Source organism: Bidens hawaiensis, unplaced genomic scaffold, assembly GCF_021521415.1.
Source record: "Bidens hawaiensis isolate Kalapana, Puna unplaced genomic scaffold, B.hawaiensis_p1.1 tig00011408_1, whole genome shotgun sequence".
Lineage (NCBI taxonomy): Eukaryota > Viridiplantae > Streptophyta > Magnoliopsida > Asterales > Asteraceae > Bidens > Bidens hawaiensis.
In genome coordinates this window covers 294409-321164 of record NW_027491887.1, presented here as the reverse complement: position 1 = coordinate 321164, position 26756 = coordinate 294409, and the positions used below count along the sequence as shown (strand labels likewise).

The 26756-nt window shown below is 33.6% G+C and overlaps 2 pseudogenes across 2 annotated transcripts; one reads left to right on the top strand and one right to left on the bottom strand.

The window, feature by feature from the left end:
• The first annotated feature begins 689 nt into the window (after positions 1 to 689).
• On the top strand, positions 690 to 4177 carry LOC143537814 (cold-responsive protein kinase 1-like; annotated as a pseudogene). The gene is made up of 6 exons (XR_013136140.1): positions 690 to 931; positions 1061 to 1173; positions 1401 to 1610; positions 2763 to 3000; positions 3196 to 3346; positions 3751 to 4177. The product of XR_013136140.1 is annotated as a cold-responsive protein kinase 1-like (transcript).
• A 6074-nt stretch (positions 4178 to 10251) lies between these two features.
• On the bottom strand, positions 10252 to 17297 carry LOC143537833 (RNA polymerase II C-terminal domain phosphatase-like 1; annotated as a pseudogene). The gene is made up of 15 exons (XR_013136147.1): positions 16772 to 17297; positions 14965 to 15438; positions 14504 to 14714; positions 14267 to 14424; positions 14115 to 14185; positions 13839 to 14025; positions 12747 to 13455; positions 12068 to 12183; positions 11879 to 11932; positions 11691 to 11787; positions 11250 to 11359; positions 11075 to 11161; positions 10909 to 10974; positions 10730 to 10803; positions 10252 to 10631 (listed from the first exon to the last, which is right to left on the bottom strand). The product of XR_013136147.1 is annotated as an RNA polymerase II C-terminal domain phosphatase-like 1 (transcript).
• Between the last annotated feature and the right edge of the window lie 9459 nt (positions 17298 to 26756).

The window sequence follows — 26756 nt, the reverse complement described above, 5'->3', positions numbered from 1 at the left end:
GTCTAATATTTACTTGTTAGTATAATTACACAAACCATAAACACGACCTACCTATAATTACACAATCCTCAAATCAAACTACTTACTTATTATTATTATTATTATTAATGAATGAAGAAACATTTGATTGATTTGTATGATTAGGTGGTGAAGAGTCAAGAGATAGGTTTAGTTTATTAGGGGGAAGGTTAACGTACAAATGAAATTAACGTGCTAAACATGAGAATCAAGTAGAGTAATTAATTATATATACAAGTAGAGTAATTATAATTAATTATATATACAAGTAGAGTAATTATGTAATTACATTATAGAGTAATTACATAATTACTCTACTTGTATATATAATTAATTACTCTACTTGATTCTCATGTTTAGCACGTTAATTTCATTTGTATTTGATCCAAACCCAATTTATTACTATGTTTATTTATTGGTTAATGGTTTTATTTAATAATTGAATGTTTATTAAGGTGTTTGATTTCAATTACTAGATATTATGAATTTGAGCCATAGTATGTTTATTTGGCAACTTATTTTATGTATTAGGGCTCTGCTGTAATATAATAGGTTTGTAAGTTTATTGAATAAAACAAAGAGTCACGGATCGCGGTGTTTGATCACCGAACCAGTTGAGACTGTTGTTTCTGATTTCCAACATGTTTTATGGGGAGTTATATAATTTTGAAATTCAATAGCACACACCTAACTGAAAAAATCATGTCAATCACTGGTTCTAATTTCTAAAATGTGTGTGTATTGATAGTTTTTGTCACTTGCAAGCCAATAACGAGTGGTTTGTCTGATGTTGTTCTGTATTTATTTTACAAGGTTGAGTTTTCATTTGTAAATCCAACAAACATGAGTTGTAGCTGCTTCGGTTCCTCACGTGTACTAAAGAAACAGTCGACTACTCCTAGAGAATTAGAAGGTAAAATTTTTAATATCTTTTTTTTTAAACTGTAAGATACTAATTATATGTGTTATTTCATTTTCTCTTCAAAGTCTTACTTGTATTTATGAACCTACTGTGTTGTTTGTTTGTTTGTTTGTTGCGTAGGTTTTTCTCTTGATAATATAAGGAGCTTTTCATATAAAGAATTACGATTAGCAACGTATAACTTTGATCGAAGTACCAAGATCGGGTGAGGAGGTTTTGGAATCGTTTACAAGGTACTTATTTGTATTCTGTTTCTTTACAAGTCTTACTTCCTAATATTTTGACAGTTTGTTACCATCCTACTTTCATCGTAATCTTGTATAGTTTTTCAATAATGTAAAATTTTAGTTTAAACGAAAACAGGTCAAAAGTTTCCCAAAATATGGTATTATCATGATAATAAAGCTTTTGCCACGGTATTTAACGTTTTAGTTAATGCTAAATTTGATCAAAATATCAGGGAACCCTTAAAGATGAACACACGTTGCAGTGAAGACACTTTCTGCTGAATCAAAGCAAGGGGTTCGTGAATTTTTATCAGAAATCAATACGATAGCGAATGTCAGACACCGAAACCTCGTTGAGTTAGTTGGATGTTGTGTTGAAGGAAGTAATCGTATTTTAGTATATGAATTTGTAGAAAATGGCAGCCTTGACCAAACAGTATTAGGTAAGCTTTATTGCTTATTATTAATTAGCACATACTGAATAAAATAACAGCCTACGTTCAATTCTATTTTTACCTGCAAAGTAGCAGCTGACTTTTAGATTTATTTCCTAAAATGGAATAAGTCACAAGTATATAACTATCTTCATTGAAAATTTAAATTGCCTATAATGGGAATTGAGTCAAAGTAGGCTGTTAATTTAAGGGCCCTCTTATGAAAACACCACCTTTAGAAGTGTACACCAGTGTGCATCTCACACCATATCATACGGACTGTGTGATGTCACATGTCACATGATGTTAAATCAAGTGTGAACACCAGAGTCTGTCACGTCATATGAACCGTATGATCTTGGTTTTAAAATGCGCGCCTCTTACGCTGTAACGCATATCGTGCTGATTGCGAGCATTATGTTTTAATCAGAATCCACTTCAACTGAATCAAAATCCACTTCAATTGGTATTCAAAATCCGGATTTGCGTCCTTGGGTGCTTCAAAGAATTATAATCGGTGTTAAGCGATCGTGATGCAGTTGGTTTCCGAAAAAAGTAGTGTTGCAGTTGGTTTTCAAAAATCAGCAAGTTATTGATTTTGTAAAATTCAGTCTTTTCAAAATTCAATAATGTCCTTTCTTTTGATTTTATATATTACTGATTTGCTTATGCATATTAGTATGCTTTATATAGTTTGATCATATTCGCAAGCTTTTTTGAATTAGTATGTTTCCTTTTGAATTTTAGCTTAATGTCGTATATTAGTATTTTTCTAATAAAGACGTGATGTGCTCGCATCACGCATCAGAGTTTTTGACCAAACACATTGGAGCGCATTACGCAATTTAAAACCAAGCGTATGATAGTGCGAAGAATGGTTATACACTCCGTACGATATTGACAGGGGCCACATAGGTCAAACACATCATACAGACTGTACGATTTGCTCTTCATACAACCCATATGACCATTTTTTGCCTGCCATACAGCCCATTTGAACTTGTTTCCCCTATCACACGACCAGAATGACGCTTCGGTGGTGCCATCTGGATAATGTGTCAGTATTGTACTATTGTTCTTTTAGTCGCAACCTTATCTGATCCTTTTATGCAATTTGCCCTTTTTAGTTAAGTGCCAAGTTAATATTTAACCTTATTACAGGTAAAAGAAATCATGTTACAGAGCTTGACTGGGAAAAAAGATCTAATATTTGCATCGGTACAGCACGAGGACTTGCATATCTTCATGAAGAACTCAAGCCACATATTGTGCATCGAGACATTAAAGCTAGTAATATACTTCTAGACAAAGATTTCACACCAAAAATTGGAGATTTTGGATTGGCTAAACTTTTCCCTGATAGCATCACTCACATAAGCACAAAACTAGCCGGAACAAAGTAAGTTAATATTACAAATTTCTTGTTTATTTTTATTACAAAGATACAATTCATATACCCAAATGATCATTCTAGAATTGTTCTAATCTAAGTATAACCTGTTTAGAATGTTATCCTCAATGGTTTCTGATCGTTAGGCATGAGTTAAGCTTCTTACTAGAATTTTGCTTGATGAAATTCTATTTTACTCTTCAGTGGTTATTTGGCACCGGAATATGTATTGGGGGGTCAACTGACATTGAAAGCCGATGTTTATAGCTTTGGGGTCCTGGTTCTTGAGATAATAAGTGGAAGAAGTAGTTCATTATCAAGTTGGGGTACAGATCAGAAAGTTCTATTGGAATGGGTAAGTATTATTTAAGAAAAAAATTAGAAGTTCATTGTCGCGTATTTATCTTTACTCATGTATCATTTTAGTCGTATACTAGTATATAAACCATGAGTTACGTAAATACAAAAAATGGATACGCATATCTGATTCGCGTATCATTTATTTTGGAGGCAAAAAGCATTTTTTGGGATGTTCTCTTATCATATCTACTCCTAAAATAGTATATAAACCACGATACGTCAATACAAAATATAGATACATGTATCTGATTCGCATATCAAATACCGAGACAAAAAAGAACATATTTTACACATATCAACGTGATTTGCATACATTTATATCTTGTATTTTATCATTATCATTGATGTTATTATTAATATTATTACCATTTTTTAACACGTCTATGTTATGTTACAAAGGCATGGGAGCTATACGAAGAGGGAAGACTTCTAGAACTCGTGGACGACCAGCTTAACACATATCCTAAGGATGATGTCATCAAGTACATAAAAGTAGCCTTTTTTTGTACTCAAGCAACCGCAAACCGGAGGCCCAATATGAGCCAAGTTGTTGACATGCTGTCGAAAAACGTTAAACTTAACGAAAAAGAACTTACACCTCCGGGATTTTTCCAAGACTCTAATGACAACAAAAAGGTATCGGGTGCTTCCACGAGTGGACACATAACCTCTTTCCCTACTACAATCACGCAAGTAAAGCCTAGATGAATTCAACGTTACGAAAATTTTTTTATAGGATTTTATTATATTTCGTTATTTTGTATACTGAACGGTAGAAAGATACAGGTTGGTACCATTTATAAGGAGATTCATATAGAATGTTAAAAGTTTATTAAGATGGAATAACGATCCGTTGTGACCGACTGCTAACGTGCCGAGATGGGTTCCACTGTCTACAACCTATCATCTTGTGAATCGGAGGTGGTGGTTTTGGAGGTTGGCATAGAGATTAAAGTTCGGGAAATTGAATTATTTTGAGAAGATTTAAGTTGATTATGGGCAAAATTTGTTATTGTTTTTGTTGGTTCTAAGTAAGAAGATATAGAAGAATATTTTTGTGCATGTCTATATGTAAAAGGATGCCCATTTATGTGAAGTTTTAGTCTATAGTAATTTCTTTATCAAAATTATAAGAACATTCTTAATATTGCAAGTAAAATTTTAGAAAGAAGCGTTTAAGCAAGATGAATTTTATATTGAGTTTGTTTTACACTATGTTAAAACTCGAGATTATTTATATTTATGTATAATTACCTATTTAATTATAATAACATAAAATTTATTACTTTTGTACAATTAATTGTTTTATCATAGTAACAATTACTGTATTAAATAAAAGAATAGTTTCATTTAGAATCAGTGTTTACTTAAATTCGGTATTTGAAGCTTGAGATTAAGCTTGTCACCAAAAGAGCTTCAATTAAGGCAGGAACCCCAGCTTAATGTCACGCACTGCCAAAGTGCACAACATTTTTCGCGACATCTGGATCATTCCGGGACAAACTAGAGCAGCATAGAAGACTCCGGAACCACCCGGACCTTTCAAGAACAACCCGGTATTCTCCGGAACAATCTAGCACAGCCCGGCACACTTCGGAACAGCCCGGTACTCTCTGGAACAATCCGGAACAGCCCGGTCCTCTCTTGAAAAGCCTAGCACTCTCCAGAACTCTCCGGAACAGCCCGGTACATACTACATCAGCCCGGAAGACCCAAGATGCTTCTAGGACAACCAAGAAGCTTCAAGATCAGCCCACAATCATCAAGATGCTGGATATTTTTTAAGAAGGATCTAGTAACATGCTAAGATATTTGTATAGAATGATCTAGGTTAGGAAGACTCTAGAATCAGCCCTAACTAGTATAAATAGGTGTCATGGGGTCTCATTTGAGACAACCTAAGCTCTTGTACTCATAAACACTTGTAATCCATCTTTTTAGTAATATAAACTCTTTACTTGTATACTTGTATCAAGTATTACAAGCATCACACTCTTGTTTAAACACAAGCATCATTACTTGCAACATTGCAAGGTAACACACTTTACTAAAGACTTCCGCTGCCAAAACACTACAAACCTAACCATCAAGGCTTACTTAGACCAAGTTCTAAGGCCGAACGCGAGTCAAAGAAATAACTCCGTGACAGTTGGTATCATAGCGCGTTCGATTCATTGGGGTGGCATCTGAAAAGAAGACCGAAGATCTAATCCTCACCACGGGAGCAGGAACTCAGAAGGGCAAAAAGTCTGCTAAGGAGCTGATTGCTTCCTTAAACAAACGAGTCGAAGACACCGAAATACATGTCGATGCACTCAGAGCTGAATTCAACACGTATAGGGAGCACGTCGATGAATCCCTACACGAAATAGTCCCCATGGAAAGCAACTTTGGAGAACTACGAGAAAAGTTTAAACTTGCAATCACGCTGACGAAAGCCGAAATAAAAGAACTACTAATAAATGAGCTGGGGCAGATTCAAGAAAGCTTTGAACGCAAACTTGCGGCACATGAAGAAAGCTTCAAAGAATTACAAACAGAAGTGAAGATACTCAAGCAAGCATTTGCAAATGGAGGCGACGCTGGAGGCACCAGCAAGGTGGATCACCCAAAACCAACACCATTTGTTGGCAAGAGAGAAGCACGAGCCGTGGACGACTACCTTTAGGAAGTTGAACAATACTTCAAAGGCATGGAGATAAGAGAAGACGCCAAGAAAATCAATACGGCGGCACTCTATCTGAAAGACACCGCTGCACTATGGTGGCGACGTAAAAACATGGAGATTGAACAAGGTACGCGTACTCTTACCACATGGGCTGATTTCGTCAAAGAAATCAAGAAACAATTCTATCCGGAAAGAGCTCAACATGAAGCAAAGATCCGACTTCGAAACCTTAAACAAAAGGGATCACTTAAAGAGTACATCACCAAATTTACTAATCTCGTACTCGAAATTCCGGATCTTTCACCTGAAGATTCTCTAATAAACTTCATCGATGGCATACAATATTGGGCCAAAACCGAACTTGAACGTCGCAATGTTCAAGACTTGTCATCAGCCATCGCTGCTGCTGAAAATTTGGCTGATCGTAACGAACAACGATCACCAAGGCCCACATCCGTGGATCGCTACAACGAAACTGGTGGGGGAGCCAAACCCATCAGCAATTACAATCAAAATCAAAGAGATGACACAAGAAAACCAACATACCAACCAAGGTATGGCAAAGAACCAATGACGAGTAAGAATTGTTTTCTTTGTGATGGGCCACATGACACACGAGATTGCCCAAAGAAATCCAAGTTGACAACTTTGATAAAGACTGAAGAAGAACCCGACGAAACCGAGGAAGTTCGTCTAGGGGCGGTGCAACTACAATTGTTAAACACCTTAATCGCTCAACAAGGAACACCTTCCACAATGGCGAACCAAAGTAACCCGACATCTGTTGAGGGCAAACCAAAGGGACTTCGCTTCGTTACCTTGGAAATTTGAGGGCAACGAGTGAAGGCGCTAGTCGATACCGGCGCAAGTCACAATTTTATAACTCCTGAGATGGCCAGGAGGCCCGGCATAAGAATTACAGCTCATGAGTCCTGATCAAGCCCGCATCTGGAGACGCTAAACCAATCCAAGGAGTAGCCTGGGGAGTAAGAACCAAGATCGGCGCGTGGACCGGAAAAATGCATTTCTCTGTGGCACCCCTAGATGACTACGATATCATACTTGGGATGGAGTTTTTCCGAAAAACAGGGGCTACCATTGCACCAAGCATGAACACTCTTTGCATAATCAAAGAAGGTCAGGTGTACACAATAGCTATGGAATCCGGAAAAAACAAACGAGAGACAACCATAGCGGCTTTAAGACTCGTCCACCCAAGCCGAGGGTTAAAGACTCGCAACGAGGGCGTTGCGAAATCGGGTGGGGGAGGATGTCACGCACCGCCAAAGTGCACAACATTTTTCGCGACATCTGGATCATTCCGGGACAAACTAGAGCAGCCTAAAAGACTCCGGAACCACCCGGACCTTTCAAGAACAACCTGGTATTCTCCGGAACAATCTGGAACAACCCGGCACACTCCGGAACAGCCCGGTACTCTCTGGAACAATCCGGAACAGCCCGGTCCTCTCTTGAAAAGCCTAGCACTCTCCAGAACTCTCCGGAACAGCCCGGTACATACTACATCAGCCCGGAAGACCCAAGACGCTTCTAGGACAACCAAGAAGCTTCAAGATCAGCCCACAATCATCAAGATGCTGGATATTTTCTAAGAAGGATCTAGTAACATGCTAAGATATTTGTATAGAATGATCTAGGTTAGGAAGACTCTAGAATCAACCCTAACTAGTATAAATAGGTGTCATGGGGTCTCATTTGAGACAACCCAAGCTCTTGTACTCATAAACACTTGTAATCCATCTTTTTAGTAATATAAACTCTTTACTTGTATACTTGTATCAAGTATTACTACTTGTATCAAGTATTACAAGCATCACACTCTTGTTTAAACACAAGCATCATTACTTGCAACATTGCAAGACAACACACTTTACTAAAGACTTTCGCTGCCAAAACACTACAAACCTAACCATCAAGGCTTACTTAGACCAAGTTCTAAGGCCGCACGCGAGTCAAAGAAATAACTCCGTGACATTAAGCTTCTTTAGGGTCAACTCGATTTGTAAATTAAGCAAGTCAATATCTAATAGCTCACGGACCACTCGACTATATATTTACATTTACCATTAACCGCGTAATTTGCTCATAAATTAAAAAAATAGGAATAATAATACTTTAAAGAAGATACTTAACTGTTACAAGTGTTTATTGACTTGCCTCGTTTTTCAATATTTGGAACCTCACGAGGAATTAGCTAAGCTGCCGCTTTCCAATATTGTTTATCGGCTTCTTTGCGGAATGTTTCTTGTTTCGCAACATACATTTGAAAAAATACAAACATATGATTCTTAACTAGGCCTGTAAATGAATTGAACGGGGAGTGTTCGTGTTCGTTTAACTTTCACTAAACAAACGTTTGATCACAAACAAATAAACAATTGTGGCTTTCTTGTTTGTGTTCATTCATTTAGAAAATGAATATGTTCGTGTTCGTTTATGTTTGTTTGTTAATAGTATAGCTAATTCTTCACGAACATAACTAAACAAAGATGAATGGAAATAAACAAACATAAATGAGCAAATATCAGTTAGAAGTAAGTGTGGGCTTCTTCATGTTCGTTCATTTGTTTGTTAGATAAATGAACCTCTTTGTTTACAGGCCTATTCTTAACTGTCATATCAACAATGCATTCGCGTGCAATACTATGCATGATAGGGAGCTTCCAAATTTAAGTTTGAGCTCAACTTGTTTTAAACTCTAATTGTCAAGATCGAGCTCAGCCCATATACAACTTTCAAAATCAAGCCCGACTCGTTTATTATTTATTTATTAATTTGCGTGTACATATATTTAATACTCGTATATTTATAACTTCTATAACAAATAATATAAATAATTTAGTTTTTCTTATTGTAAGTTTTTGTAAAACTAATAAATATTATGTAAATATGTATTTAGTATATGAAAATTTGATTTAGATATATAATACTCATTTAGACTTGTAAGCCTACTCAAACTCAATAAGTGAAACTTAGGCTCAAGCTCGGCTTGATCTTGATAACTTACATGCAGCTTGGCTCATTTTTACAACAGTTTTTTTCTTTTAGTATTATGAGTCTAGAGAAATTCAAATGAATAAAACTCGACCCAAAATCCATGACACAACTTTGTGTGTGTATTTAGTTATTACGAATTACAAAATTAAAACTCGTGAATTGTTCATGAACTTAGTTTAGTTTTATAAACAGTTAGAATTGTGACCCACAATCTATGACTTAGTTTTGTACCCATTTTTTCAAAGATCATCACATAATCTTTTTAAAATACAGAAAACTGTCTTATAGAAGACATAGGAAGGTCATCATAATCCCATATATAAACACAGTCTAAGAAAAAGATAAAAGGAGAATCAAGTTTTTTACATTAAACATTAGAATTAACGAGTAATTAGTAACACTCGTAACTTCATAGCTATAGTTATAATGGACATTATTATTACCATTGTAGTCGGTAGAGGGTACCCGATATAAAGATGAGGCGAGTATCGGTATCCCTGTCTCATACCCCGTTGTAAAACCGTGTCCAATACCATATCCATGTCTCATTGGGTTATCCCAATCCGATATTCCTTGTATTGGGAAAATTACTCACTACAGTTTTAAACGCATTTCTTACTATATAAATTTTTATAAAATTTTATTACCAACAGAAATTAAAAATATAAATAGTAAAAACTAGTAAATTAGTAGATTATTTATTTTATTACCTAATGATAATAAGTTAATTAAAAAGGTTTACATATGGTTCGGTTAATCAAGCGGGATAGTCATTTAATAACATATTTGTCTCATATTCGAAAAAAAAAATGTTAATTTAATCTCATCGTGAAAAGTTTCTAAATTAATATCATACCATGATACCAGAATACCCGTCCTAAATTTTTCTAGCGTTAGATTTTCCCATCAAGTTTGAGTTCCGTTTACCATCCCTACACCATATATTGTAATTTGACTCGATTTATCTAAACCACACGTTGGGTCAAATCCGATAGTACATTCGGTAAATGTAATAGAAATCACGTATACCTATCCGAAAATTGAACGGTTTATTCAATGGAAATATCACATTTGCCATTACCAAAATTCCTTAAAACAACTAAAAACATCTAAATTTGGAAACTAGCAGCAACTACACAAGTACAAAGATACATGAATCACCATCATCTTTGTCAGCATGATGGTTGCTTCCAAGTCTCAAAACACCACCAAATCAAGAAACTGCATTGATTTTCAATCCTAGTTTCGTGCTTTGGCGGTTTTCCGACCATCCTGGCGGCCAACACAGACCAAAATGAGACCATGGTGCAAGTCAAAGCCAAAGTCAAAGTCAGATACAATATGCTTTTTTGCATCTTTGTATCCAAGTTCAAAAACAACCAAACGATCTTGCCTTGAAGGGTTACATTCACAGGCGGTGTTTACAAAATCGACCATATGGTAAAGCAGTTTGTAATAAAAGATCCATTTAATGAAAGAATATTGTCAAGGAACGAGAGAGGCTTTTTAAGGGTATCTTGCAGACGCTGCCATTCTTTGCATAACTCTCGGGTCCTCTGGTCGAAAGCGTTTGGTTGGCATTCCTTGATATGATCTGATCAAAATAAACAAATTAATGTGTTAAAACGTGTCTTCAATATGAGAAACAACCTTTTATAAATAATTCGCGTTTATATTTTTATAGTAACAGACCTGGAAGAAAGTTGACGTTTTTGAGGGTGTTGCCCGATCTTTGCTTTCAAATTTTGGAAAGCGGATTCTGCAGCCTGATGTGTAAAGTAAAAACATGAAAATCAATCAGTGTCGCTTAAAATTGGTTATGTATTGAACACGTCCATATTATATAATAATATAGAAAAACATATATGTACCTGCATCTTAGCTTCATCCCACGTCAACCCGACTCCCTTACCCCACACCTCCCCATCTATTTCAACCTGAAAACATAACCAAAACACGTGATAAACATTGCAAAAAACGATAGAAAAAAAAAGTTTCATAAATCACAATATAAACAATATGTCACAACAGTAGTACCTGTGCATATAGTTCATTGTTCACACGCATAGTAGTTGGAACGTGAGGCTGCGGTTGAAAAGTGAAACCTAAACCCTCCATCATGCACTGAAATGGTAAAATGTTATGAATCAGTAACAAGTGTGGATTATAAAACACGGTGACTGATATTATTAAAGCTATAATGAGATCTTACTAGCTCACTAAGTGCAGCTATTGAGCCTTGTTTGGGAATCCCATCACTTATAAACTTTCCCACTTCTCCTGAGTTTAGGCATGATAAATACTTATCTGCACGAATATCGCCTACAATGGTTAGAATATGGTTGAAAGAAAATAATTACACAAAAAATAAAAGCACCCGGACATGAACAAGTAAACGAAAGGGTTTTCTTTTTTGCGTTAGTTCACAAGAAAATGAGTGTGTTCATATTCGTTTATGTCTGTTCGTTAATAGTATAAATGAATGGTTCACGAACAGATCATGTTTGTGCTTGTTCGTTTACCATTAACCAAACAAACGATTGAAAATGAACAATTAAATGAACACGGTAAACAAACGAATGCAAATGAATGAACGTTCACAAACATATACGAGCAAACAAGACATGTGTTCATGTTTAATTCTTTTTTTTACCTGCCAAATTCTTAAGAGATGACTCAGCAGCATGATGGTGAGCTTCCCTTCGCGTTCTCCCAGTTGCATCACCGATTATCTCTCCAGCAAACCACACCTGTAATAGACGGTCGATTGTTTAGCCCAAAATTAGTGACTCAGAAATTGTCACATAAGTAACAAATATTTTTTTATAAAAATTCAAATACCTCAAAAGAGAACTGCAGTTTGGTGCTAGGGACCAAAGACGACTTGAACTCGACCTGCATTATATAAATAGTAAGTTGACCGAACAAGAAACAGGTCAAAATTGACCAGTTTATACATAAACGGGCAAAAATTGCGCCCTTTAGATTTTAATGACACATTTGGTAGATAAAGATCTATTATTATAATACCTTGGTTCCGCATTTGGAGGCAATAAAATGTAGATATTCAGCAGGGGATTCAGCAAACATATCATTTCCGCCCATTTCATTGACCATATCCCTGTAGTCGAATGATGCTTCATCCCCTTCAAAATAATCCGATTATTAGACAAAAAGGAAAAGTAATAACTTATTTCCAATTCTTGATGCGTTTATTATTAAATATGCAAAGTTCATAGAGCCAACACAATATCAATTACAAGATCAGAAATCTTTCCCAGCTTAACAATCTTTATGAGTTTCACTGTCATCGCTCCTTTGTTAACCATTTTAGCATTCGTTTATTAAGACCATAAAGAATAAGATTTTAAAACTTTTACAGTGAATATGTTTCCTGTTCAGATAGTGACAAAAATGAAACTTTTTTTCAATCATGGATGTTTATTTTGGACCATGTATACACATTGCTAGTTGTCGTTTATTATATGCAACTTTATGAATACATATACGTGTGATCACAAAATACATGTAGCAAATGACAAAACTACCGTTAATTAATATTAAATATATAAAAAAATGATTGGTTATTAGAAGCTCATAAACTTTTTTGGAGTTCCATATTTGTGTATGTGTACGTATATAATTCACGTATATATATTGCAAAAACTAAATAACAGATATGCAAGAAAAGGATCTTAAACGGGCTTACATGGGAACGAGGGGTGAGCAGGTGGAGAATGACTTAACCCCCACCTATCATCTCTTTGATGGACCTGAAAATATACATATATGTATATTAATTACATAGATCTTACTAAACTAGCTTCATACATAAGATCAGTAGAAACAAAACTTACCTCCTCGGGAACAAATGGCGGTAAACGAAAAGTTTGTTTTTTGTTAGCATGCACAGGTTCAGTAGGTACAGAAAACTCATTATGAGACGGTGATATTCTGTTAAACCGTTGTGGACCCGTGTCTTCACCCAACGGGAACCACCCACCACGTGGCTCGACCCGAGGAGCCGGAACTTGCATTGGTGGCGGTCTTACAGGAAACTGCGGTGGTGGTTCAGTGGTGACCGGATGTTTGATGTCCATACCGTGTTGTAAAATGAGGAGTCTGCGTCTTGTGTCGGAGTCAAGTCCAGATTCTGGCAGCTCACCTTCTTCCCGTGCAGGTGAACTGTTCAAACTCGGTTCTTGACGGGCTGTTTGAGTTAACCATTCGAGTATGGATAGCAACTGATTCTTAGGGTAATTGACGGTTATACCATTTGTCGGTACAACAGGAATGGGTGCGGGTGCAGGTGCAGGTGCGGGTGCGGGTGTGGGTGCGGGGTTGTACAGGATCGGTGCTTTAAGTCCATGGTCAAGACAAGGCGTCACGGGAGCAACTGTTGATGAAGATGTAGACTCCTGGACGGTCACAAATAAGGGTGTGAATTTATGACACGACAAGAAAACATAAACGAACCTAACACAAAACTAGCGGGTTTGGGTTTAGTCTAAACGAGTTCGGGTCGAGTCGGGCACGTTTAGCTAAACAGGTGGAGTTTATGTCAACCTGATGGTTCACAGGTTGACCCGTTTAACCCATTTGTTTATTTTCTTAGTTTTTAAAATGTGAATGGCATAATAACTTTAACTATAAGGGTATTTCTAATGCCACAATAATATTACTTCAAAGTATTTATATGTAAAAACCATTTAAATGTGAAGCACGGCCCGCTTAGCAGCCCTGGCCACAAAATGAAGTGTCAAACAATTAATTATTTACTTGTGAAAATAAAAGCCGTTACCTTTAACCTTCTTTCTACTTCAGCATCCGCAATTCCATCAAAAGTGACTGGTTCTTTACTACCATTTAAACCACAAGCATCACCCTCAGACTCCAAATAGTTGCTCACATCTGGAGGCAAAATATCTTTGATTTCATCTTCATACGCGACTTCATTGATTCGTTGCAAAAGGCCCTCATCAAAGTCTCTGTTCAAAGATAGATCATATGTTCAAGTATGATCTTTAAGTTAACAAAAACGCATGTAACACTTTGCAACGAATGTATATGTTCTTACTTGAAAAATCCACCTCGGGCACTACAAGCAACATTTCTAGCAACACGAAGGACAGGAACAGCACAGTTTTCCTAGAAGCAAAACCATATACATATTAATATAATACATTTTAAGTTAAGAAAATAATATTAATATGGTTAGTTGGTAAGTACTTCAGCTTGGGGAGCATAATACGGTGAAAAAGCAGGAACAGCATGAACACGCGGTTGATCTCTCTCATCCCACACTTTCAAACGGTCATCAATAACTAATGCCATTTTGGGATGGCAGTTACCATCTTGAAAAACATTAATGAGTGATTTCTTCGACGCTGTTAATATCCATAAAATGCGTGTGTAAGTGTATAACAATTACATAATATAAATGTAAAATATGAAACACAAACTAACCAGAGTTCACGCACACGATACGGTTTGATAACTCTTTTACAGTTATTAAACTTGAATCTGGATCAAGAAGCCTCCACATTTCCAAAGCATATTCTCGTTCCGCCATTGTACAAACATAAACCTCAAACCGCTTTCGTCCTTTTGCAAACAAGTAGCTTCTAAGATCCTCCCACGCGGGTCTCATACGCACGAGAACGCTTGTGTCACGAATCTTGATAAACGCAATAAAGATGTATTAAATTAATAAATAAATATACAAGAATAAGATCAAGATGGTTACTTTATAGAACAGTAACCAAGTTCCCTTATTGTCCCTCTAAATTTAACATATATAAATCTTGGTTACAGTTTGACTTAAATTTAACAATTATGAAACTTGGTTATTATTCAGTCAACTTTTTTTCTTCAAGTTTAATGAAAATAATTATCACTTATTAGACGAAGAAGACGCTGATGTATACCATTGGGTTGATACGGGTAAGGATGATATTCTTCTCTTGCAATCTTATAACTGGACGAAGAAGACGCTGATGTTTGTCTGATAAAGCGGGGACAACCTCGGACTCTGCTTTGATTATCTTTCCGTTTTCAACAACTTGATCGCTTTCCGCATATTGTTTTAATATGTTTCTATCGTCTTGATAGCGTTTAATCTCGGAAAGCATACCAGCAATGCGTGCCGGGTCCTTTTCAGTGTTTAATCTCCTTTGTATGGCTTCAAGTTTATCTTCAAATGACCTCAAAGTATTGGCTACTACGAGAGTCTCATCCAGGTCAAACACAATGCCAAGACACCTTAGGTTTAACATGACCAGACAAGATTCGTAAAGCCCCGGTGGAACGATAAATCCCCAAAAACATGGAGATGCGTCGTTTCTTCTAGAACACATTGCTACCAAGTGCATCTCATCTCCGCCAAGTGAAGCGACAGCAGTCTGCATATGGTGATAAAGTCGACAATACGTTAATATGGAAATTGCATTGAATATTAACAAGACAGCGTATAAAAGACGCACGTTTATGTAGTAATAACTAATGAGATCACACACGTCAAGTAAAAATGACTGTTTATATCAGGAAATCAATATTACACGCGAATATGTATTTATATTGTCGGATATAATTAAGATATGAATTTAGAATGTATTAGTTCAGCTCCCTTTAACATCTCAACGGTTAATCGAAACAATTAAAAGATTTCTATATGGTTTACAGTTTTATTCTTTGTGTCAAGATTACTCCATGTCCATGAAGAATCATCCAGATTACAAGTTATCAGTCAGATTTACAATCTTTGGGTTCAAATTTCAGGCAAATCTGAAAATTACAAGTCGAATCGGTCGCTCAAAACTTAAAAAAAAATGATTTGTTGTTTGTATTTCTTAGATCCAATTAAGTAAAACTCACAGATCTGCACATGTAACTGGTTTTCATTTGTATATTTCAAACTGAATTTCAAGAACCAGAAATTATAAGTCGTAAAACATTAAAAAATGATTTTTTTTCCTGTACTTTTTAGATCTAATTTAAGTAAAATTCCCAGATCTGCACATGTAACTTGTTTTCATTTTGAATATTCCAAAATTGAATTTCAAGAACCACAATTATAACTCGAATCAGTCGCTCAAACACCAAAAAATATAGTTTTTTGTTTGTATCTTTTAGATCTAATCAAGAAAACTCCCAGATTTTTCTTCGCACGTAACTGGCCCTCAATTCGTATATTTCAATATCGAAATTCATGAACCACAAATTATAACCCACCCGAATCAATCTTCAAAACTTAAAAAAAAAGGGGGTTTTTTTGTTTGAATTTATTAGATCTAATAAAAAAAATTCCCAGATTTTCACTTGTATATCTCAAAATCAAATTTCAAGAACCACAAATTATAACTCGAATCCGTCGCTCAAAAAAAAATAAAAATTGTTTGTATGTTTTAGATCCAATCAAGCAAATTCCCAGATGAACACATGTAACTGGTCTTCATTTGTACATTCCAAAATTAAATTCCAAGAACCCTAAAACTTTTATAAAAAAAAAATCAGTTTTTTGTTTGTATTAATTAGATCTAATCAGTCTTTCATTTAGAACCATCAGTCTTTGATTGATTAATCTTTTTAAAACACAAAGTCCTCCTCAAAATCAATTAAAGGTCTCATCTTTGTCCATATCACCAAAGTCCTCAAAATTAATTAAAAACTTATTATTAGGGTTCCAATTTCAATTTTATTAAATTCTTTTCTTTGTTTCTTTCTTTCTTTTTGTACCTTGTTTTCTCCAAGTAATGTCTGGTGCAAAAGACTCAACTGCAAGTTGTTGGATTTGACTTTGACTTTGTTGTTTGACTTTGACTCCTCCATTTTCATGCAAACATTTGAAGCAGCAATTGTGTACACAACTGCTAATGGTGAGCATCTTTCACTGGGTGTGGAATAATAACATATCCTCAGTTTATTATTATCCTTCAGTTTCAAATTAGGGCTAATTATATTAACCTCAACTTCACCCACCAATTTCTCTCCGTCATACAAAGCCATCACCACCGATTTATTCATTTTCTTGAAATTCAATTCGATTAATAATAATAATAATAAAAATACAAAATTTATCACAAATCGGACTCCTGGGTCTTCTTGGATTAAGTCATATACGTATAAAAATCACAAATTTATACTGATTTTGATGGGTTTTTCAAGATCTGTAATGGGTCGTGATTACTTTAGATCAATTTGGGGGAAGTGATAAGATAATCTTGATTCTCGATTGGATGAACAAGAAACCCTAGATTAGATTAAGGGGTATTGTACTTTTGAAGGCAGGTTATATAATACATAAATAATAAATATAAATATTTATTAATAAGAATAAGAAGATGTGACACACGCCGTTAGTTTTGGGGTTAGCCTTAGCTGTCCTTTTCAAATTTTAAATAAAAATAAAATATAGATATAAGTAGCAAGAAGACAAAACATATACAAACAAAATTTTAGAACAATCATTGTTAACATGATGAAAACGACGTGGTTAACAGAAGTTCATCTGTGTTTTATACATGACTATAAAACAATTTTAAATTTTATTTAAACTATACAACCTAACATGTTAATTTTAATTATTTAAAAAAAAATTATGTAACGTATCTTTTTATTAACGAGTTTATCGTTTTTAGACAGGTGCCCAACTAACAATCCTATAAAATTTGGAACGATAAGTCGATATATATATATTTTTTTAATTATATTTTTAATGCAATGGAAACGAAGATCGAAAATATTATAATTATATTTTCTTTATAAACAACCAACAATGTAAAAGGAAGAGTAGTTTAATTTGGAATGGCATTTTCTTTTTTTCTAAATTTAAAAGTTTTCTTTTCTTTTTGTTTTTTACATTAAAATCTTGTCTCTAAAATATAGATATTTTGTAATATCATATTAATTTTTGTCTTTAAAAAAAAAGACCATATCTATATCTATATCTATATTATATATAAATGAGGAGTGATGGGCAATGGAGGTAATTTCACAATTACATGACAAGGGCAAAAGAGTTATTTCATAATTGGGCATAAAAAGTAATTTGCCAACACTTAGATCAATTCTTAAAGCACTTGGTGCAACTTGATGAAGCTTCATTCACCTACGAAGTTACTCTCATGTCATTTGCCTAATGAAGTTGGAGGAGATCCAAAGGTTTTCCATTTAGTGGGGGTTTAAGTAATTATGATAATTATTATAAGTTATTATCCACAATACTATCATCTTAAAGTCTCATGATGTTAGCATTAGTTACTTCTGTAGCATCATTTTTTATATATGTGTGTACTTATGAAGAAATCCTATCAATGTTATATGCATTGCACGGTAGGGGTGCTTATCTTGTTATTATTTAGTAAATTCAAATGACTTAACTCAATTCATCTTTTGGATGGTTGTTCGATGTTCCTTTTATTTAAGAAGAAAAGAAAACTACATGTACTGTTCTTTTCTACACATTTTTTAATATAATTTAAACAAATTATTTTGATTAATGCGACTTAAAATTAGTATGATTAGTTTTTTTTAAGTTTTTGGTTAATTATATGATTATTCATGTGTCAACTCAGGCATGTATTCTTCTTCTTTACATTTTTTTTATCATAATTAAGAAAATTATTCTGATTAATGCAACTTCAAAATGGGTATGATTAGTTTTTTTTTATGTTTTTGGTTAATTATATGATTATTCAGGTGTCAAGTCATTAGTTTTGGATAACAAGAACGATTTATTTACCCAAAACCCACAACTAAAAAGTGTTTATTCAAGAATGAGGCAACTTCATATATACCTCTCAATTAACAAAAGCAGGAGTCATAACAGGAGCAAGAGTTTATTGTGGTATGATAAAATAAAAAAGTCATATTATCTGAAATACGTGTAGATGCTGATGATAGCATTAATATAATACGCAGGTGATGGTTTGGTGTGACTGTGAAATAATGGAGCTGAAAAGGTTACTTAGATGCATGTTTTGTGTATAACAACATTATAGAAAGTTAAATTTAATATAGAACATTTATTGTGTTAAATTATACCGGAAGTGTATGGCTTGAAGAATGTCATTGTTTGTTTATGTTTTCTAGGCGAGGTTGGATAAATTTGTAGAATTGGAATCTATTGTTGTCTTGATGATGAGATTTAGTGTGTTTTTAACTTTTTATTAGTTGTCATATCATTTTTAGGAGGTGCTATAAAACAGAGTCCAATAAAACCATATGGGCTAAATTGTCTTAAAACGTACATGTGTCATTGTTTTAATTTTTCCAGATATGAAACATAATCACAAAAGTTAATCAAGAACCACCAAACAAGCATTATAATAAATTAAGACATGATCATATAGACTTGTAATGTCCCTAAAAGAAACTACTAAGTTATGTAAAAGTTTACTTCAAGTACTTGATATTTATAGATGCAAGCTAATAACTCATCAATTTAAACCAATATTAATTAATAGCTCATCAAATTAGATTAGTATATTCACAAAATGAAACCCAATTTCCATCAACTCACCAATTAATACTCATTGATGCATCCATTCAATGACACTTTCGGTTTCACAAACACCATCACTAGCCTTTTTCCAAGTTAACTCACATATTATTCTTAGCCACTATTTGCAGCCAAACATTCCATCTACCACTCTTCTCACAACAAGTATGCATATTGTTAATTCCATCAAACACTTTCAGAATGTTAGAAACAAACATTCCCTCTCGCGCACTTTACAGAGACAACAAGCACAAGTACCACTATTCGGGCCACCCTATTCAATATTTTTTTGCATTATATGTGAATACCGGGTATGGTGGGTAAAATCTTAGTTTTACGCAACAAATTTAAAAGGTAGTTAATATAAGGATTAATTTCATATATACTCTTACAAACATTACAAATATCATATATACCCAAGCAAAACTTAATATATCATATATACCCTTACAAAGAAACTAAAATATCATATATGCCTATATACACAATTAAAGTATCATATATACCTCTGTTAATTAATAATAATTTAATAAATGACCATTTTACTGTTACTTTTTAAAAAATTTAACTTTTATTTATGCCCATTTTAACGAATATACCATTCTACCCCTTTCTATTACATAATGTGTTTATACCCTATGTTATTATTTTAATTTTAATTGACGTTTCTCACCTTTAACGACAACCAAATCGTCTCTCGTCACTACTTCAAAATTGCAAACGATTCGAAGATTTATCGCATCAAATGGTCTACATTATAAACCTTTTATTGCTTCTAATCAAACAAGAGTACTATGGTCATTTTTTAAATTTTTTAATGAATTGATATGTTAATAACTTTTTAAGGGCATATACGATTTTTTTAGTTTTGCATGGGTATATATTATATTTGCGATATTTGTAAGGATATATATAAAATTGCACCTTAATATAATCATTCTCTATACACTAATTAACCGATTTGTCCAGTATGTGTGTGAATAGAACTCGAATTTTGATGGTCCATGGGTGAAATGGATGGGTCGTTTCGAAGGATTGGGGTAGGAATGATCAAATATATATTATTTCTAATCTTCATGGAGTCATGAACACTAATTGCAAGTAAATTTGCTATTAGAGAGGACGGGGGCCCCATATAGATAGAGTGAATGGCTTCCAAATCACATGGCAACACCACCTCACACAATAAGGGTGAGGTGCGTGACTTCATTTCATGGCAAATGTTTGCCACACAAAATTGATTCATTATTGACCATTGAAGAATTAAAATGAATTAATAGAGTTTTAAGTACTTGTGGGTAGGTGTTGGCCAGTAATTTTGTGGTTTATGGGTAATTAAGGGTAGAAATGAGGTAACAATACATGAGTGACAGATGCATGAGTAATACCCATGAGTGCCCATTTTCCCCTTACATCTTAAATATGTACATGCACCATTTTTATACACATATTTGATAAGATACTAATGAAATAAGAAAACCCGCACCAAGAATGCCCCATGACAAAAGCAAAACTCATACACCACTAAGCAACACTAACACGAGTTCCGCTTCAAGAAAGGATTCATTATCAAAATGTCCAAAAGGACCAGACCTTGGTACACTCATAACATATTTCATTACTCATATGATTTAACTACAATTTATACAGTTTGTTTTTATTAACAAAAGTAACACTGTTGGTTGTTAGCAACACCCACACCTACTTCAAACACAACTAAACTACGATTAAAGATCAGATGTCCTATCATGTTGCTAAGAAACATTGCCCCATCAAACGTCATAGACAAGGGAACAAGGCTATATGCAAGGCATTCAAGCGTAACGCGATTGACACTAAGATAGCTATCGGGAACACCAAGGAAAAAGAGTGTTTCTACTAAAGTATTACATTCACCGTATCTGCAGACGACATGTTAGGCGTAACATTGCTTTTGAAATAATACCGTTTGCTGAGGTTATTTTAAAATTATTCTGGTATTCCTATCTTAATAACTACCTGGATTGGTTCACTTATATCTTATGTTATTGATATTTTTAATATTACTTCATGAATCAAAACCTTATTGTTAATGTTGCGTAGATTTAATCGAATATAAAAAAAGCAGTATATTTTCTAAATCACATCATTAAATCATTTTACACTAACTATTTTACACTAACTAAATTGTCTTAAAAATATCAATAATAAAATTTAACTATTTTTCTAACTAAATCTGACAAGAGTATCATGAATAGGGTGACACAGTAAATTTTAATTTTTGGTGATGTAGCATGTGTGTGAATAAAACTCGAATTGTGATTGTCCATGGGTGAACATGGATGGGCAATTTGGGTGGATTCAGTTAGGAATAAAACTCGAATTGTGATTGTCCATGGGTGAACATGGATGGGCAATTTGGGTGGATTCGGTTAGGAATGGTGAAATATATATTCTTTCTAATCTGCATGAGTCATGAACATTAATTCCAAGTAAAGATGTTATAACATGGTTGCATGCCAGGTTCTCTTCGTGGACTATTAACCACTCTTACATGATTACAAATTATAATAATAACTCATTAGTTTATATTCATATTATATATTTAAGAAATGAAACTAACACTTTATCAAGTGACCAATATCGAAATTAAGGGAACAAGGCTAATATGCAAAACGTTCAAGTGTAGTGTGATTGACGCTGAGATAGCTATCGGGGAACATCAAGGAAAAATATGTTTCTACCAAGGACAACCCTAACCATATATGAAGATGACATGTCAGGCGTATAACATTATTTTAAAATAATGCCGTACGTTGAGGTTCTATTAATAAATGTCATGTCTTGCTATCTTACTGACTACTTGGATTGTTTCACTTTTATCTTATGTTTCTTACTGGCATTTTTAATATTTATCTTATGAACCAAAACGTTATTCTCAATTTATATGAACTACCCTTTGAGTCCACTAATATCTTTATGGAGATTGACATGGTATTTTTTATGGTGCATTTTCTACTTTGCTCACAAACTCTAGGAAAGTTGTAAAGTTGAAGAGATGACAAGAATTACCAATCTTCTAGGACTGCTATACCTTACCACTTTGAGTACTTGTAATGTTTGATATTATTATTATTTTTTTTTGTAAATAAATGTACTTAATTTAAGCAGGTAAAATCATTGTTGATGGTAGGTTTTGAAATTTTAATCAACATAAAGGATTGAATGTGTGTTAATTGGTGAGTAGTTAGAGTTGAATTTATCTAGGAGATGAAAGAGATACTCAAACAAAAGTCAACTAAGCTATCTGTTCACGAATGATATAATGGGTAAAGAGGTGGGCATACGCGAGTTGGTTGTGCACATGCATACTGGTGTATGCATATATATTGGATCGATGATGTTATAAAGTAACTGATACTTGCATAAACAAAAACTTTCTACTTGGTGCCTTACAAACTGTCAAGCAAGAATATTAACAAATATTTCACAAAACATGATGTATCCAATATATATGCATCTATTAATATTTTAGTGCGCACCCCCCTCTTTCATCCACACGCGCACACACACATAAAGAAATGCAAAAATGTGATCGCACTTATAACCCATTACACACCACGCCAAACACTACAAACCTACAAGGAGACAAGTTACTCGAACCCGTAGCAACGCGCGGGCACTTTTGCTAGTTATATATAAAGGAAGAGTGATGGGCAATGGAGGTAATTTCACAATTACATGACAAGGACAAAATAGTCATTACATAATAGGGCAAGAAAAGTAATTTGCCAACATATACATCAACTCTCAAAGCTTTTGGTACAACATCATGAAGCTTCGTTTTTTGTGACATTACTTTTCAATCCTTTAGAAAACAAAAGGTTATGGTTTAAATATGTTATTATTATTATTATGGTGACTATTCATATTTTTAACTCTCATGTGTCATTATGTGGCTACTAACTTTGTTAGCCTATATATAGTGGCTTCTTGTGTATACATGCATACATACCAATGAAGAACAAACTCTCTTTTCTCTACTTATTATGCTCTCTATACACTATTCAAAACGACAACCACAACTAACATAAAGAAAGGTCCGGCTTTGGATTTAGAATGGTGGACTAATCATTGTTGGTTCTCATTTGGGGGAATGATGTGTAGAAATTAGAATGTTTTGATGTTTTTGTACGGAAAAATAATGTTGATGCTATTTTAAATCAAACTTGTACTTGATGTATGTGGTTGATGAAAGTGATACTAATATTTTATATGAAAGTGAGTAATGTAACAAAAATTAGAATCAAATAGTTATACTTATAAGTGTACATTTAAATACAATAAGATAAGGGACTCTTAATATATACATGTTATATATAATATATACATGTATGTGTATCTATATATATATATATATATATATATATATATATATATATATATATATATAGAGGCAGTTACCGAAGGGTGCTTCTAAGTGCATGTTTGGTTGACAGTTAATCAAGAATAGAATATGGAATGGTAGGCTGAGGAATTTAATACAAGCCCAAAGCTAAATGTTGGATGATTCCAACTTTTCACAGCTGCATCAGCATCCCATGTGCATGATGCATAAATCAGCATAATAAGAAGAAAAAAATAATCTTATTTTACAAAACTTTGTATAATATTTTTAAGTTAACTTCTTAGGTCAAGTGTCATACCTTAACCAAATATGTTGGATTTGCATCTGTGCCTGTTTGAATTGTAGAAGGCATAACGAAGATTAATGTTGTCTCCATCACGAAAATACTGAAGAACAAAGAGTAGCTGGGGTTTCATCAGAAAAACTAACAAAGTAAATAAAGAAAAACATTAGTCAAAGAAAGTGAGTAATGTAACAAAAATTAGAAATCAAATAGTTATACTTATAAGTGTACACTTAAATACAATAAGATAAGGGACTCTTAATATATAATATATACATGTGTGTGTATCTATATTATATATATATAGAGAGAGAGAGAGAGGCAGTTACCGAAGGGTGCTTCTAAGTGCATGTTTGGTTGACAGTTAATCAAGAATAGAATATGGAATGGTAGGCTGAGGAATTTAGTACAAGCCCAAAGCTAAATGTTGGATGATTCCAACTTTTCACAGCTGCATCAGCATCCCATGTGCATGATGCATAAATCAGCATAATAAGAAGAAAAAAACAATCTTATTTTACAAAACTTTGTATAATATTTTTAAGTCAACTTCTTAGGTCAAGTGTCATACCTTAACCAAATATGTTGGATTTGCATATGTGCCTTCTTGAATTGTAGAAGGCATAACGAAGATTAATGTTGTCTCCATCACGAAAATACTGAAGAATAGAGAGTAGCTGGGGTTTCATCAGAAAAACTAACAAAGTAAATAAAGAAAAACATTAGTCAAAGAAAGTGAGTAATGTAACAAAAATTAGAAATCAAATAGTTATACTTATAAGTGTACATTTAAATACAATAAGATAAGGGACTCTTAATATATACATGTTATATATAATATATACATGTATGTGTATCTATATTATATATATATATATATAGAGAGAGGCAGTTACCGAAGGGTGCTTCTAAGTGCATGTTTGGTTGACAGTTAATCAAGAATAGAATATGGAATGGTAGGCTGAGGAATTTAATACAAGCCCAAAGCTAAATGTTGGATGATTCCAACTTTTCACAGCTGCATCAACATCCCATGTGCATGATGCATAAATCAGCATAATAAGAAGGAAAAAATAATCTTATTTTACAAAACTTTGTATAATATTTTTAAGTCAACTTCTTAGGTCAAGTGTCATACCTTAACCAAATATGTTGGATTTGCATTTGTGCCTGCTTGAATTGTAGAAGGCATAACGAAGATTAATGTTGTCTCCATCACGAAAATACTGAAGAACAGAGAGTAGCTGGGGTTTCATCAGAAAAGCTAACAAAGTAAATAAAGAAAAACATTAATCAAATATATAACAACATATACACGATCACAATGTGGGCTATATAATGTTGAACTAACAAAGTAAATAAAGAAACAAATTAGTCAAATATAGAACAAAATATACATGATCACAATGTGGGCTATATAATGTTGATCAATAACCAAACGAACTGTTTGCATCTTTAGGTGGATTTGAAGGAATATAAACAATTATTTTGTCTTTCTCTCAAACCACCTAAGGTAAAAAAAACTCCATTAAACACACATAATAGAAAACCAATTTGTACTTGTATGCATAATTAAACTTTCACAATTAAATGTTTCATTTGTGCCTAATTTAACTTATAATTTAAATATCAATAAATTAAACCAAAAAAGGGGGAAAAAAATTATTCCAACTCACGTTAGCTGGCTAACTGGTAGAGTCGTTAGTCCTTAAACATTGTAAAGCCTCATGTAACAACTTGCAAAAGAAAATATCTGTCAAAATTCAAGAAACACCAAAAACCAACGTAAAGTTTATAGCTTACAAGATTTATTACCCGAAAATCGCAACATCCGGATATAATTTTTACTTATTCAAAGATAATATACAAACAAAAACAGGCAAAAGAGTTCAAATTTAAATATGAAAACACATAAAGGTTGATTCCTTTAACATTCCCAATACTTTTGTATAATAATTACATAAAAAGAAAAACATAGGTCAAAAAATATAGTTTTCCCTATTTGTTAATGAAAATTGTCATCACGGGCAACCTGCTCACATTAAACGAAGACCACCACTTTTATTATCAGCCATGTGCCTACTTCTGCCACAGTTATGAACTCAGTGTACTTACGATTGAGACATGGTTTCTCTTTTATCATTTTCTTTACTACTTTTTTTTTAATTAACATATGATATAAAAGATATTGGCCATGTTAAGACCACCTAACCTTAAAGTCATATTAAATTAAATTAAATAACCTATCATTTTATATTCATGCAATGAAACTCCCACTTCATAAAGTTACCAATTAATACCTAATATTTTCTAAATCACATCATTACATCACTTTACACTAACTATTTTACAATAACTAAATTGTCTTAGAAATATCAATAATAAAATTTGACTATTTTTCTAACTAAATATGATAAGAGTATCATGAATATGGTGACACAGTAAATTTTATTTTTGGTGATGTAGCATGTGTGTGAATAAAACTCGAATTGTGATTTTCCATGGGTAAACATGGATGGGCCATTTGGGTGGATTGGGTTAGGAATGGTCA